General features: G+C 42.3%; 1 protein-coding gene across 1 annotated transcript in view; it reads right to left on the bottom strand.

Annotated features, from left to right (window-relative positions):
• The window catches only part of EYS (eyes shut homolog), an 873,960-nt gene that overhangs the window by 172,101 nt on the left and 689,065 nt on the right, over nucleotides 1-12,794 (bottom strand). The gene's annotated exons all lie outside the window — the stretch shown is intronic.

Below are 12,794 nucleotides of genomic sequence, written 5' to 3'. Positions count from 1 at the left end.
AAGGTGATAATAAAAAACCCTAACAACATCACAAAAATACTATAATATCATGATTTGCTATTTAATTCAGCTTTTCAACCATATAATAGAAAAAAAAAAGATAAAATCTCCTCTTTCTTGTAATCTCTGTAAAGGTTATGAACAATTCATCTTTCCCAAATAATGATACATTTCAGACTTGATGAGAAGTATAGTTGTTATCTACAAAACATCAGACATACTGTGTGACTTGGACAGTTCAGAGAAAATAAAAAGATATTTTAAAAAAACCCCTTTCTATCTTTGTTCACTTCCACTAAGTAGTATATTGTAAATAAGACAGCAAAATATTTCTATTTAAGTGATGGCTGGCACATGGTTCATCTACAAAAACAAACAAACAAACAAACAAAAACCCCCTGACAACTAAAATTGCAAATGATTTTGGATGGGTATCTTTTTATGAATTTGCCCTTTGAATGTAACGGTATTTACTTCTCATATAAAGTAAGACAGAGTTGCTGTTTAGGGCTTTTATTCACCTTTAAGGCTCACGGTTAAAATGTTAATCTGTTTTTTTGCACTATATTTCACTATATTTAACAAAAGTAAAAAAGACTAAATAGCAAGGTGATGAAATTTAATTCACTGCATACATTTGCTCAGCAGTATTTGAGCACAAGTATTTGAGCATAATATTCTTCTTAACTTCCAGAATCATAAAGTTTGGAAACCTGGAATCTTGAGTTTCAGAGTCATATCTGTGTCCAATTCTCCAGCTTGTCTGGAGCACATCTCCTATCCATTGTCTGTAGTTGAGCTGAGAAAAAACGCAAGACACATACACTGTACAAATAAAACTTTCTATGAGGGTATGTAGTAGGAGAGAGCATTTGCTTCCTTAAGGTTACCTAAGCAACAGCCTTGTCAAATGGGATGATAAAAGAGAAGGGGGAAACCAAAACAGGCAGAGGTAGAAATGATAAACAAAGGGAGGTAGTAACAAGAACCAAATCTGGCCAGTTACACTAACTGGTATGGGCATGCAGAGCGTGGGAATGCTTATTTCAGTAAGATTAGCTGATTGAGGACCCTGTCAAAATGGGATAAGGGAAAAGGGAAGGCAATAAGCAGAACACACACATGATAAAGAAACAGTAACAGAAATAATGACAAGAAACTAATCTTATCAGTCACACTAAGGAATGGGCTATCAAGAAACTTCAGGTATCACTTCAAAGAGTGCCAACCTGGAATTGCAACTACAATGGGTGCAAACCTGGGGGTCTGGGATACTGGAGGAGGGTTGTGTTGGTGGAACAATACAAACCAATGAGGCAATGTGTACAAACAGGGAACTGGAGAGGAACAAAAACAGACCTGAAGTGGTGTAAAAGAGGAGGGTTGCATGTAAAATGGGGCTGGTCAACATGCTTGTCTGACTGAGCCCTGCGCCTGACCACCATAGTCCATCCTGTCTTCTTATTAAATCCTTTCTTAACCCTCTCTCTGTGTAATCTCAGAATTTATCCCACATGTTAGAACGCTGCAAGGACTAAGTGCCAGCTACTGGGAGGACCAGCATGAATGGGTTTGGTGCCAGCTACTGGAGTCAGACCAAGGGTGCAGGCACCCTGGCCCGTGGTGTCAGCTAATGGAACCACTGGGAGTCTCAGGGCCAAGGACTGGACCATATGGGGGTTCTCAGCCACCAGCCACTGGGGTACTAATGTTCTGTGTCCCAAAAACCAGCTGCTAGAAGAGATCAGTATAAATGTGTTTGTGTGTGGGTCTGTGTGCAGGGGTCTGCATGAACTAGGTGTCAGCAATTGATGAGAGAGGCGTCAGTGGGTCTGGGGCCAGCACCTGGAGTCAGACCAAGGGTGTAGGCACCCCCGGGCTGGGTTGCCAGCAATTGCAGCCATTGAGGATCTCAGTATCAGCTAGCGGTGTGGGCGAGGGTCTCAGCTGCCAGTCACTGGGAGCCACCAGTGCAAGTGAAGTGAGCAAGGGACTCAGTGCCAGTGGCTGGAGTGGGACCACAGGTCCCAGCCTGTGTGCCTCACGCCACCTTCTGTGTGTAGGTGAGTGTATTTGCTAGCAAACTTCAAGATGTACTTACTACCTGCAAGTAGGAGGCCCCAGGTCCAGCTATAGGTATCAGATAGGTAGAGGACTCATGCCAGTATTTGGGGGACCCCCGAGTGTGGAGTGCCTGGTAGAGAGGTGTGTGAGTGCATGATTCTGTCTGTGAACTAGTGAGCATGAGACCCATGTGGTGCGGTAGGAAGGTGTAGGAAAATCATCTGAAGGGGGGAAATCATAAAAAATTGCGACCTAATAGAAGCTGTAGTATTATAACAACCTTTTTAGGGAAAAACACAGTTGCCACTTTCGGACAGTTGGCATGCATGGAATCTGCTCCACCATGGTTCCCTAAGCAACACAACCTGCTATGCTAGAGGAGCAGTGGAGGGTGGAGTGGAGTGGAGATACTGTGGCCAGGCGCTGCTGTACTCCCCGCAGGACTGGGAACTTGATGGTACCATACAGCCAATAAGCTGCACAGCGGTTGTCAAATGGAAAATATATGAGATGATGTCCATTGCTGGGCCAACAACTGTGGTGAAACTATTCTCCTTAGATGAACGTTGCTCATTATAATCTCATTATAATACTAACACACACCTCCACCCCAAAGTTACCCACCTCCAACGCGCAACCACCCCTCACCAAGCATGCGCTTTCTATTTCTTATCAACTATGTCTTTAAATGAAAGCGAGAGGATTTTACACCAGTCAATAATGAAAGAATGTATGACTAGAGTCACTCAAGTTCCACCTGAGAGTAAAGAAAAGTATAAAAAGTGAATGAATGAGGGGAGAAGCTAGGGAAGACTCCATCGTAACTTCTGGGATCAGTCAACGGGCTGAACCTGTCTTCTCCCTGTAGGGATGCCTATTGGGTCAGAAGTTTGACTTACGCACACTGAATAACTAACTAATTATAGCTGTCATTAGTAATTAAGGTTTTGGTTGTGTATAGTTTGGTTGTATATCACTTCAAGCTTGTTTTTGCAGACGGTCCCTACCACTGGTAATCACGAATCTTAACTCGTCACAATTTTATATTAAAGAGTGTTATTCTGCAAACTGTTAGTGCGAGTCCTTTGTGGGTGCTAGCAGTTGCTGGCAGTGGGTAACACATTTAAACGAAGCGGGAAGACCCGCTGAGCTGTCCCCCTAATGTTGGCGTGTTACCCTGAACAAGGCAGTCAAATTGCCCTCCGATCCAGTGGGACTGTTCAGTGAAGGGTCCCTGTAACGGGATGCTGACAGACTGGTCAGGAACAAGGGTCCTGGCCTTCCTAGGGCACTAATAGACAGATCAAACACTTGGCGTCGAGGATGTCCCCTCCCCGTGTGCCCCACCCCTGCACATGACAGAAGGCCTGGGATCTTGGCAGGGGTATCAGATGGGCAGAGGAGGCCATGCTGGTATTTGGGGGATCCACAAATGCGCACGTGCTTGCAAGTGTCATGCGTGTGCCTTCACTAGTGAATTTCTACCTCTACCAGCCAGAGAGGAGGGGAGAAGTCCTTCTAGCAGGAAGAAGGCTTTCTACAGTCATGTTTTATGTGAGTCCCCTAGTCAGGTGCTGTTGAAGGCAGTGCCTTGCCTGTGGCAGCCTGTGCAGCCAGCCATGTCATGTTCTCTGTGTGTGCCCATGTGTGTGTGTCTCTGGGATACATGCTGAACTCTGTACAATTTAACCTGCAAATGGGAAAGCACTAGCCATGCCCACCAGCCTGGGATGGAGACACCTGAGTCTCTGGGCTGGGTTCCAGTGGCTGGCCAGGAGGGAGTCCCAGGCCTGGAGCTGCTGGAGGTGGCCACAGCTTAGAACACCCCTTAACATCTTTAGTCAGAAAGGTAAAAAGAAGGTGGCTGTTCTTGGAACAGCTCCCTGCTAGAAAACTTACTAATTTGTAAAGAGAAAATGATCAACTTTGATCTGGAGAACAAAACAGAAAGATAATACACTTTAGCAGACAGAAGCAGCAGATGCTTGCAACTTCCTGATAACTTGCTTTGGTACAGTTCTTAGCTGAAACAGTTCACAATGTAAACTTCCTCCTCAAAAGCAGCTTTCTAGTCAGCACAGTGTTTCTTCCGACTGTTATGAATCCTGATGACCTAAAAGTCTTTTAGGCTTAGACATATTTTGTATTCTGAATACCCAATTAACTCCAAAGCTACTTAATCTGACTGGATTTTATGCCCTTGGCTTTTACGATATCCTTCTACAATAACCTGCTAATTCTCTTTCAAAATGTATTGCACTATCACTGTTAGAAAGTCACTGCTTTTTAACCCTAGCATAACTGATAAGTGCATGTACTGCATTCACTTGTTTCCTTATCTTCTTCTCCCTTCTCTGCACATGCTGTTCCAGGCATTTCCAATCTCTGTCAATGAGTAAATCTGTAAGTTACATTGAAGTGAAGTTGGGGAGGCTGTAAATGTGTATACTGAAGAAGCTTGAAGAAGCTAAGTTATGGATGAATAGCTTATTTCTCTTCTGCCAGTGCCTCTTGTCTGTCCATTCACATTGCCCACTAGTGAAAACTTGGAAGAAGGTCCTTGTTACTACTAGTAAAGTAAAAAAAAATTGGGACAGCTCTCCTAAAGGTAGCATTACTCCTTGAAACCTCAGGGAGGTTCCTGCTTGAACTTCAGTCTAGGGAGCACTTATAAGTCACACTTACAGGCGACTAATAGCATTCTTCCTATTATCTGCTAGGTGGTATGAGATCCTTTGAAAGGACAGTCCTTTAAATCTTTCTATGGTGAACATGAGGAGGCAGTGTCCCTCTGAAGAATTTTGTTCTGGCAATTTAAAAGAACACACGCTACCTAGTGTAAATGGTAGGAAGTTACCTTCATAGGAAAAGCCTGAGTCTTAAGCAAAACTGACAGGTTCCAGTAACAGACAAAGATCAGGAATGATCTGAATAAAAATATCTGGTTGGATATTAGGGGTAACTTATCTTGACCATATGTGAGGGGACCCGGTCAAAGAAACCAGATCTCAGCAATTGCTCTTTCAGAGGAAGCTGAAGCTGGAAAGCTATTTTTGTACATCAGTATGATGGCAAGTAAGTGGCCACTGAACACAAATGTTGTCTATCTAGAAAAGTCAGATTTAAATTCCCATTAAGCTATGGGATAAAGCTTTATTAAGCAGAAACATATTTTGACACAGAGAAAGGATACTGTGAAATGCCCTGCTTGAGAATGCCAGCTGAAGTAATAGACAAATACCTTCTTAAAACTAAGGATGGTCATAGTGTAAGTAGAATATTGGTAGATCTGGGGAACAGCTGAGAGCACAGGAAAATTTATGAGCACAACTTATGAAAAAGGAGCTGGTGTCCTTAAGGAATGCTATAAACATGGGCTGTGGTATCTGAAATCCGATTGTCAGAAGTTATAGACTACCATATATATAAGTTAAACAATCTGTCTTTAAAGGGATTGTGAACAGCATTATGCTGACTCGGTTAAAAGTGAAAATGAAGTAAAACTTTATAATTGTATCGGGTTTTTATGGCCAGTAGCAATTTATTTTGCTTTGTGGCTAAATATCACAATTTGCTTTGACACGTTGATGAAATTAAATCATGCAAACAAGTAAAATCTATAAGGACTAGAATAAAAAAATTGTAAGAATGCATACTGTATTCAAGAAAGAAATACTTCTCCGATGACAGCTAATCTTTATTGGCGCAAACATAATAATTGTATATATATTCAAATTGTATATATATTCTCCTGACATTCTCCCGAGATTAAAGAGAAATCTCATTATACCAACAATTTAAAGATAAGGTACCTGCAAGAAGTCCAGATATTTTTAGTCCACTGACTGTTACCATTGGTACGCTTCTTAAATACATATTGAAAATAATGAGGGAAAAAATAATTATTAAGAAGTAAGTACACTTGTCTTTGTATTAAAATAGATGATGGTTTATAATCTATTAAAAATGATGTGCACACCAGTTCTTCTTGAATTAGTTTCTTTGCCTCTGACACATATAGTAATTTTCTATAAATCACTTCTACCCCTATCTCTTTCCCCATTGTTTTGTTTTTAACAAAAAATCTACTACTACTACTAAAAGGAGCACAGCTGGCAACAGTAGCTTCTCTTTTGAAGTTAGAAGGGAAAATGAAAGACAGAGGAAGGAGTGAAAAACAGGGATGAAGAAAGAACAGAGGGAACATACGAACTCATGAAGGATGCTTATGTGACAGAAGAGCTTGGTGCCTGCAGACAGAAATAATGAATTACAAAATTCTGGATAATCTGTATGTGCACATAGTATTCATTCACAAAACACTGGAGAGATTTTTGTTTTACAAATCTATATAATAATGTATGTTACATTCATGTAAAACTAATTAAGGATATTGATATGGACAATCATAGCAAATATTTGTATTAATTGAAATGGAACCTAATTAGCAGAGAGACACAGAACAAAAAAGAAAAAAAAATAAGGAAAAGAAACTGGTGCTGTAGAAAGTATTAGATGGGCTTTATTATGAACTGTATTAGATATCAGGTAGTATTTGATATGCTGTATTAAGAGTTCTACAAGATATGCAGTCCACTACTTTCTGTGTCTGTGTTCAAGAACCAGGAAGACATCCAAATTATTATTATTTGTTTTTATCTTAGAAATCTCACCTTAGAAGAAAACCTACTGGTTACTAAAAGAGTGGAATCTTGCAAGTCAGGTAAAACCCCATTTTAGGGGTGACAAGGGGAATGCAAGTATGATGTGTTACTGGAAACTGATGAATTAAAAATAACTGCTAGAAATTATGTAAAAATTATCCCAGCTTGAAAGAGCTCGACAAACAACACAACTATACACAGTAAGTATAAATACCTGTGAGTCCAGTAAAATGAAGTTAAGACATAAATACATTTTCTCCTTGGAAATTTTTTTTTTTAGTCTTTAGCTTCACAGGTAATTGTTCTACCCACACCAGAGAATAAAATTTATACACCTGTGTATATATTTTCTGGTCTAAAAAGTGAATATCTTTGCAAAGCTATGTGGGAAAATAAGTGAAAATTGCACTAATTCCTAATATACAAAAGAAAAAATTGTACATAATTTCTGTATATTATGAAAATGTATCTTTTGATTTTTAACTTAATTATTGGAACTGAAATATTCTTGGGAACATCAACAGTTTCTTAGGTGTAAGTTCAAGCAAAATAGAACAGCAGAATTGAAAACTTGATTTTCATAGAATCATAGAATATTTAGGTCAGAAAAGACCTTTAAGATCATCAAGCTCAATCTAAATATCCCCTGGCACAACTTGAGGCTGTTTCCTGTTTTCCTGTTGCTTGCCACCTGGGAGAAGAGACGGAGCCCCACCTGCCTACAACCTCCTTTCAAGTAGCAGTAGAGCGCAATACGGTCCCCCAGAGACTCCTTTTTTCCAGGCTACACAACCCCAGTTCCCTCAGCTGCTCCTCATAAGCCTTGTGCTCCAGAGCCTTCACCAGCTTCGTTGCCCTTCTCCGGACACGCTCCAGCACCTCTACATCCCTCTTCAAGTGAGGGGCCAAAAACTGAACAAAGTATTTGAGGTGCAGCCTCACCAGTGCCAAGTACAGGGGGACAATCACTTCCCTTGTCCTGCTGGCCACACTGTTTTGGATACCAGCCAGGATGCTGTTGGCCTTCTTGGCCACCTGGGCACACTGCTGGCTCATCTTCAGCTGGCTATCGACCAGCACCCCCAGGTTCTTTTTCCAGGCAGCTTTCCCGACATTCTTCCCCAGTCCTGTAGCACTGCATGGGATTGTTGTGACCCAGGTGCAGGACCCAGCACTTCTTGTTGAGTCTCCTACCGTTGGCCTCAGCCCATCAGTCCAGCCTGTCCAGATGCCTCTGCAGAGCCTTCCTGCCCTCAAGGAGATCAACACTCCCCCTTTAATGTGGTGTTGTATGCAAACTTACTGAGGGTGCACTCAATCCCCTCATCCAGATCATTGATAAGATACTAACCAGAACTGGCCCCAGTACTGAGCCCTGGGGAACACCACTTGTGACTGGATGCCAGCCAGATGTAACTCCATTTACTACTGCTCTTCAAGCTTGGCAATCCAGCCAGCTTTTTACCCAGTGTAGAGTACACCTGTCCAAGCCATAAGTAGCCAGTTTCTCCAGAAGAATGCTGTGGGAGACAGTGTCAAAGGCTTTACTAAGGTCCAGGTAGACACCATTCACAGCCTTTCCCTCATCCACTAAGTGGCCCATCTTGTCATAGAAGGAGATCAGGAGATCAGACTTGGTGAGCTCCTCCACCAGTTTCCTTAGTAACCCGGGATGGATCCTATCAAGCCCCATAGACTTGTGCATGTCCAAGTGGAGCAGCAGGTCACTAACCACTCCTTCCTGGACTGTGGGGACGTCATTCTGCTCCTCCTCATCATTCTCTTCCAGCTCATACAGATGTGTACCTAGAGGGAAGCTAGTCTTACTATTAAAGACTGAGGCAAGGACAGCACTGAGTACCTCAGCCTTTTCCTCGGCCTTTGTGGCAACGTTCCCTGCTGCATCATAAAGGATGGAGATTCTTCTTGGCTCTCCTTTTGTTTCTAATGCATTTGTAAAAACATTTTTTGTTATCTTTTATGTCAGTAGCCAGCCTGAATTCTTGCTGGGCTTTTGCCTCTCTAGTCTTCTCCCCGAATAACCTCATGGCATCCTTATAGTCGTCCAGAGTTGCCTGCCTCTTCTTCCAAAGGTGGTGAACTCTCCTTTTTTCCCCCCTGAGTTCCAGCCAAAGCTCTCTGTTCAGCCAGGCTGGTCTTCTTTCCCTGTCTTGTCTTTTGGCACATGGGGACACCCCTCCTGCGCCTTTAAGACTATCTTCTTGAATGTCCAGCCTTCCTGGATGCCTTGGCCCTTCAGAACTATCTCCCAAACGACTCTTCAACCAGGCTCTTAAAACAGGCCCTCTGGAAGTCCAAGGTAGTGATTCTGCTGATCCCCCCTCCTTACGTCTCTGAGAATTGAAAACTATCATCTCATAATTGCTATGCCCAAGACATCCTCTGACCACCACATCACCCACCAGGCCTTTCCTGTTTGTAAACAGCAGGTCCAGTGAGGTATCTCCCCTGGTTGGCCTACTGACCAGCTGTGTCAGAAAGTTATCTTTCACACACTCCAGGAACCTCCTTGACTGTTTCCTCTCTGCTGCCTTGTATTTCCAGTGGACATCTGGTAGGTTGAAGTCCCCCAGGAGAACAAAGGTAGCAATCTTGAGACTTCTCTCAGTTGATTCTAAAATGCTTCACCTGTCTCTTCATCCTGACTGTGTGGTCTATAACAGACTCCCACTAGGATATTTGCCTTATTTGCCCTCCCCCTGATTCTTACCCATAAACACTCAACCCCACTGTCACCATCCTTCAGCTCTAGGCCGTCAAAACACTCCCTGACATACAGAGCTACCCCACCGCCTCTCCTTCCTTGTCTATCCATTCTGAAGAGTTTGTAGCCATCCACTGCAGCACTCCATGCAAGTCATCTCACCATGTTTCCATGATGGCGATTATGTCATAGTTTTTGTGCTGCATGATGTCTTCTAGCTCCTCCTGTTTGTGGCCCATGCTCTGGGCATTGGTACAGATGCACTTCAGCTGTGCTCACCTCCTACCCTGGGCATGACACACCCAGGCTCACCTCTAACAAGCTTAGGTTTATTCCCTTTCAAATCTAGTTTAAAGCTCTCTTGATGAGCCCTGCTAACTCCTGACCTAGGATCCTTTTCCCCTTTTGAGACAGGTGAACCCTACCTATTGCCAGTTGCTCTGGTGCCACATAAACTGACCCATGTTCAAAACCCCCAAAATTTAGCTGTTGACATCAGGTCCAGAGCCAGGTGATCTTCTGATTACACACCCCATCATTCACTGCAACTGGCAGGAAAGAAGAATATACTACTTGTGCTCCTGATCCCTCAACCAGTCATCCCAAGGCCCTGAGGTCTCTCTTGATTGCCCTCAGACTCCTGGTCATTTGGACTTCATCAATGCCTACTTGGAAGACCAGTAATGGGTAGCAATCAGAGGGTTATACCAGAAAAAGAAGTTTTCTAGTAGCATCCCTTACCCAGGCACCAGGGAAGTAGCAGACTTCCCTGTGTGTTGGGTCTGGTTGGTTTATTGGGCCATTCATTCCTCTCAGGGTGGAGTCGCTGGTGACAACCACCTTTCTTTTCTTCTTAGCAGAGTTGGTCTTGATGCATGGCATTGACAGACTTTCCCTAAGCAACTCCTCCAGCCTGGATGGGCTTTCATCCACATCATCATTTTCCTGGCTTTCAGGTTCCAGAGCCACATACATTGTGTAGTGATACCTGGGAAGGTGAAAGTAGGTTGGCGGGTGATTTGCCTGCTACCCCTGGTAGCAAGTAGGTGCAAGTAGCCCTGGTGGCAAGTAGGTAGGGTATCCTCCATTTCTGGTGATCTGTCCATCCTGGTGCATTTGTCTTAGTGATGGCAGAGTGGCTCCAACAGTCTGTCTCCCTCTCACACTCCCTGATATTCCTTAACCTTTCTATTTCCTCTTTCAGCTCTACCACCAGGCTGAGCAGATCATCCACCTGGTTGCACCTTACACAGGTGTTATCTCTGCTGCTCTCCAGTAGCAGTGACAGGCTCAGGCACTCCCTGCAGTCCCTGAGCTGCACAGCTGCATGGTTACCTGGGTCATCTCATGCCTTCTGGCACTGGCTTGTGGCCCAGTAAAAACCAAGGCTTTCTTCTGGGCTGTGGAGGGGAAGGGCAATTACCACTACAGAACCTCATCTGTTTGAGCTGTTAGGGGGACAGCACCCTCCCTGCACAGCCCTCCCCGTGCCTGCTGCCATGCTGCGCCCTGTTTGCCAGCTCAGTTCGCCGTGCTGCTGGGGGCTGCTTTTGTAGCGGGAGGGTTCGGCTGCATGTCAGGGTCTCAGTGCCTCCTGCCCTCATTCCTCAGTTTTTCTGGTTGACAGAAAGCAACCCCACGGTTCCTTGGCGCGATCCTCCACTTTGGAGCACCTCTGCCAGAGCGGCACACCTCAGAGACTTTTAAAGTATCCATCACAAAAATCTTACAATGAAAATCTTAATCCTTGCACTCACAAGAACCCAAGAGACAAGGGCCTGCTAGGAAGCCCAATTTCTATTTTATCCTTCCACTGTATGCCTACTATTTATATAATTTCTAACAAAAGGATAACAAAACACTTACCACTTGATGGAACTTGTGAAAATCACTCCATCTACCATTGATATGAAATTATATTTCCATACAGAGTCATAAACATTTTTTTTACAGTAACATACATTATGGGAGAAGTTAGAATGGAAGTAAAGAACAATAAATTGAATAAAGACTAGTAAAAGAAATTTACACAGGCTAACCACAATTTACCTTCTCCGGAACTGCATAAGGAAGATAAAAAAACTAAGGCTAGCATACAGAAAAAAATCCAACTTTTAGAATAACTATGGTGGGAGCATTCCATGCTAAGCCTTCTGACACTGCTTCAAAGTCTTTCTCATAGAATACTTAAAATTCTGTGTTTCACTAAGCAAAGGAAATTATAACATCAAACCCACTTTCATTTTAAACTCTAACTCAAAAGAGCAATTTCCATGGAAACCTGTGGGAGGACTTGTGGAAGTGTGGTAAGCAGGAACTGAAGGCCTTCAACCACTGCCACTTCCTCAGTTTCCCTGCAGCCTTTCATTGTATTGACAAAGAAAGAGATAAAAATTATGAAGTGTACATTATATGTTACTTTTCCCTCTAAAATCACATGGAATGCTTTTAATATGATAAAATTAAACTGGTTAAATGGTCGTACTAGCTTGGATTTATGGAACACACCCTTGTGCAACAAAATTCTCTAAATCCTAGTCTTCTTCCTGGTATTATTTTTCATTAATTTTTAAATAAAAGACTTTTGTCCCAAATATACACCTGCTACTCCTGCAGAGCTGGAAGACAGAAAAACCACAGAATCACTTTGGTTAGCAGCTTAAAAATACTTTTTTCTTACTGACAATACTAATTTACAGATTTTATGCAATGTATGATTTGCTCTAAGTTTCATGATGGACTACTAGCTTTTAAATTTCATATCTGTTAGGAGAAAAAAGCATTCATTTCTACTTCTGGATTTTATGTACTTGTACACATGAAAATAACTTCTCCGATCAAACACAATTTAGGAACATTAATATTCTCTATACTATTCAAAAGAAGAAACGTTCAATCTTAAGGACATAATGTGAGACAGACTACAGAATTTATTTTGAGGCAGCAGCATCTTGAATATATTTGGCATGATTCTGAATATTTTACATTGCTAGTCCCTCCACCTAATTTGGTGGGCTTTATTTGGCATTGATTAAATACAACATAACATCAAAATGCCTCTAGAATTATCTATTATTTGAATGCATATAACTGAATTATGCACTATATTTTTGTTAAATCAGTACTTCTTTTTTATATAATAAAAACAGTGGTAGAAGCAGATTCATTGGGATACAGAGAATGAAATTAAGGAGTAAAATATAACTATCAGTTATGCCTGTTGTGGTGTTCTACATCAGTACACACAGAAGGCATCCACATATATGTAATTACTGGAAAGCATAGATAGTGAAGGAATTGGAATTTGGTTTTCAGTTACAAATTTTGCACATTTAATGTTT

The sequence above is a fragment of the Falco cherrug genome, chromosome 6 (genome assembly GCF_023634085.1).
Source record: "Falco cherrug isolate bFalChe1 chromosome 6, bFalChe1.pri, whole genome shotgun sequence".
NCBI classification, from domain to species: domain Eukaryota; kingdom Metazoa; phylum Chordata; class Aves; order Falconiformes; family Falconidae; genus Falco; species Falco cherrug.
The sequence above is the reverse complement of the archived record's forward strand: the minus strand, read 5'-3'. Positions and strand labels throughout refer to the sequence as shown.